Source organism: Sarcophilus harrisii, chromosome X (genome assembly GCF_902635505.1).
Source record: "Sarcophilus harrisii chromosome X, mSarHar1.11, whole genome shotgun sequence".
In the NCBI taxonomy this organism is placed as follows: domain Eukaryota; kingdom Metazoa; phylum Chordata; class Mammalia; order Dasyuromorphia; family Dasyuridae; genus Sarcophilus; species Sarcophilus harrisii.
The window spans coordinates 13,144,119-13,147,849 of record NC_045432.1 but is presented as its reverse complement, the minus strand read 5'-3'; positions in this window follow the sequence as shown (position 1 = coordinate 13,147,849).

Sequence of the window (3,731 nt, the reverse complement as noted above, 5' to 3'; positions counted from 1 at the left end):
AATAAGTACTTAAATAGTCTTACATTCATTCACCTGGTACCTGTTCAGTTTGGTTCTGAACAGAAAACATTTGATTTCCTATATCTGATCTAATGCTCCTCTGGCACAATTAATGTTTATTATGCACCTACCATGTGTCTGGCATTTTGCTAAGCACTGGGAATACAAAGGAAACCAAAATACAAATCCTGGATAAATTGATGGTAGGCTCAAAGAGAAGGCCATTGTCTGTCCCTCCTCCCGTCAGAGACCTGTGACTTTGGGGAGGCGGCGCCATGACTTGCAAGTGATTTGGATTCAAGTGAGGGAAGGCCCGCACAGTCACCAGGCTCGCTTTCTCCTCTGGGTCCAGTGACCAGCCATAGATCAGGATGAGTGGAGATGACTCTGGATGCAGGGGGAGACCTTGGCAGTAAGATTAGGGAGGACTAATGGGGAAAGACAAGTTGCAAGGTGAGATGTTACCTAAGACATAAAGAAGCCAGGAAAGCCCAAAGACAGAGAACGTTCCATGCATGGGAGCCAGACAGGGAAAATACTTGGAATCCAGAGATGGAGTGACGTGCTAGGAACGCCAGGAGATAATTGGTACTGGGCCGCAGAGCATTGTGGGAGAGAAAGGTACAAGAAGACTAGAAAGATGGAGCTGCTTAGGAGGGGCTTTGAATACCGAATCAGAGTTGATATCTGAGGGGTGTGATCATACTTGTGCTTTGGGAAGTTCGATTTAACAGTCGAGTGGACTAGAATGAGTATAGACTCGTGGCAGGCCAATCTACCATCGGGCTACTGCAATACTCCAGCATGAGGTGATGAGGACCTGCATCAGGGTGGGGGCAGCGTCACAGAAGGGGGCAATCTTATAAAGGTAAAATCAACAAACTTGACCACTGATTGGACCTAGGGGATTAGAGGGAGTGAGGAATCAAGGCGACACCTACGTTGCAAGCCTGTGTTACTGGCAGGATGGAGGTACTTTTGGAGAGATAATGAGTTTAATCTATTAAATATCAATTCAAGATACCTAATAAGATGTGGAGAAATGAGACCGGAAATCAGGTTAAGGCTGGACAAGTGGATTTGAGAGTCATCAGTGTCGGGAGATGTGATCATTGAAACCAAGAGAACTGATGAGATAAGCAAGTGAAAGAGTGCAAAAGGAGAAAGCCCAGGCCAGAGCCTTCGGGGACCTTCTGTGTTAGCAGATGTGATGTGGATCAGGGTTTCTTAAACCTTTTACCTGGAGAAATTTTTACATGACCCTGGCTTGAATCTGAGTAAGAGATTTTTGACAGCATTTGTGCACGTGCACACAGCACAAGTGCACGTGTTGTGTATTCAGAACCAAGGCTGCAGTGAAATTGGGCAATGCATCACAGGCAAGTACTGCCAGAAACACCTCGGATTCATTTGATTTGGAATTAACTTCTGGTTATTGTGTTCAGAAACCTTTTACTGCTGCCAAACTTTCTGCAACCCCTACATTCGGTTACGCAACCCTCTATGGGGTTGTGACCCACAGTTTAAGAGGCTTTAATATAGATGAAGATCTAACACTTGAGATGAAAAAGAAATAGTCACATAGGTAAGTGGAACCCAGAAAAAGTAGTGTCCTGAAAACCTATAGAGAAGAGAGTGTCAAGAAGAGTTTGATGCAAAAGGTCATTACCAAAAGGTCCAGAACAGGACATTAGATCTGGCAATGAAGATGAGCAGTTTCTGTTGGATGATAAAATTAGAAATCTAGCCCCAAAAAGGTTAAGAAGAGAGTGAGAAGAAAAAAAGAGAAGGCACCAACTGTAGATGATCTCAAGAAGTTTAGCCCCAAAAGGGAAGAGAGATATAGGACAATAGCTGGAAGAAATGGATGGAAAAAGTAGTTTCTTGAGGAGGGAAGACGTGGCTACAGCTAGATACAGTAGGCAAACAAGCCAGTAAATGGGGAGTGATTGAAAATTAAGGAGGGAGTGGGGAGGACAGTGGAGCAATATTCTGGAGAAATTAGGATGGAATGGAATCATTCATGCATATAGAGGGATTTGTCTTGGCAAGAAGAGCCACCTCTTCGTTTGAGACAAAGTGAATAAGAAATCAGTGGCAGAAGGCACCTTGATGATGTGAGATGAGGAAGAGAGAAAAAGAGCTTATGAGGAATGGCCTCAACTCAGTGAAATATGAAACAAGAGGGAATTGGAAAATGAGTAGATGCCCATCAACTGGAATGACTGAATGAGTTGTGGTATATGAAGCTAATAGAATATTATTGTTCTATAAAAAATGATGAACAAGCCGATTTTAGACTGGAGAGATTTACATGAACTGATGCTGAGCGAAACAGGCAGAACCAGGAATACATTGTACACAATAACAGCAAGATTATGCGATGATCAACTATGAAAGACTTGGTGCTTCTTAGTGCTTCACTGCTCCAAGGAAATCCCAATAAACTTTGAAGAGAAAATGCCATCTGCCCCCCAAAAAAAGAACTATGGAAACTGAAGGGAAATGTGTGCTATAAAGTAGCTACTTACTAATAGATGGATAATGGACAAATTGTTAAAGAATATGAACAAAGAGTTCTCAAAAAAACTGCAAAGTTTTCAAACGCATGTGAAAAAATGTTTTAAATCACTAATAATAAGAGAAATGCAGAATAACTGGAAGGTTTTACCTCACATCCTGCAAATTGGAAAAAGTGACCACAATGTTGGAGAGGTTGTGAGAAAATAGGCACACTATAAAGATCTTTTTTTTTTCAATTTCTTTTTATTAAAGCTTTTTATTTTCAAAACATATGTTTAATTTTCAACATTCACCTTTACAAAACCTTGTGTTCCAAAATGTTTCCCTCCCTTCCCTCCCCACCTCCCCTAGACAGCAAATAATCCAATATGTTAAACATCACACCGCAAATATCGGTGGTGGAATTGTCGAATGGTACAACCATCTGGGAAAGCAATTTGGAATTATGCAAATAAAATGACTACAATGTCCATGCCTTTTGAAGCAGAGATCCTATTATTACTGGGTTTATATGATGAGGAAAGCCATCAATAAGAAAAAAGCATCCATATACTCCAAAATATTTATAGCAGCACTTTTTGTGTTAGCTAAGAATTGGAAACAAAGTAGATGCCCATCGCTTGGGGAATGGCTGAACAAACTGGGGTACAAGAATGGAATGGAAGAGCACTACTGTGTTGCAAGAAATGATTTCTATGAATACAGAGAAGCCCAAAAACTCTGTGAACTGATGCAGAGTGAAGTAAACAGAACCAAGAAAACAAAAGACATAGTAACTACAATAATGTAAATAGATATAACAATGACATACCCCAAAAATCAAAAGGAAATTTAACAAAATTATATGGAGTCTCTTAATCTAACAAAGATATAGGAGAAGACACCCCCAATCTAGTCTTTGGGAAAATGGAAGGTTCACAGGTGTTACCCATTGTACATGTTTTTGGACTTTTTCCATGTATCTATTAATTATGCTATTAATTATTCTCTCTCTCTAAAAAAAAAAAATCCCACAACATTATTTGTCATATGGGATAGTTCTTGAGGAAATGGAGAAGAGAGAGATGGAATACTTAGAAAAGATGAAAAAAATCAGATCATAAAAGAGGGGAAAGGACCCATATGTGCAAAAATGTTTGTAGCAGCAATTTTTGTGAAGGCGAGGAATTAGAAACTGAGCGGATAGCCAGCAATTGGGGGATGACTGA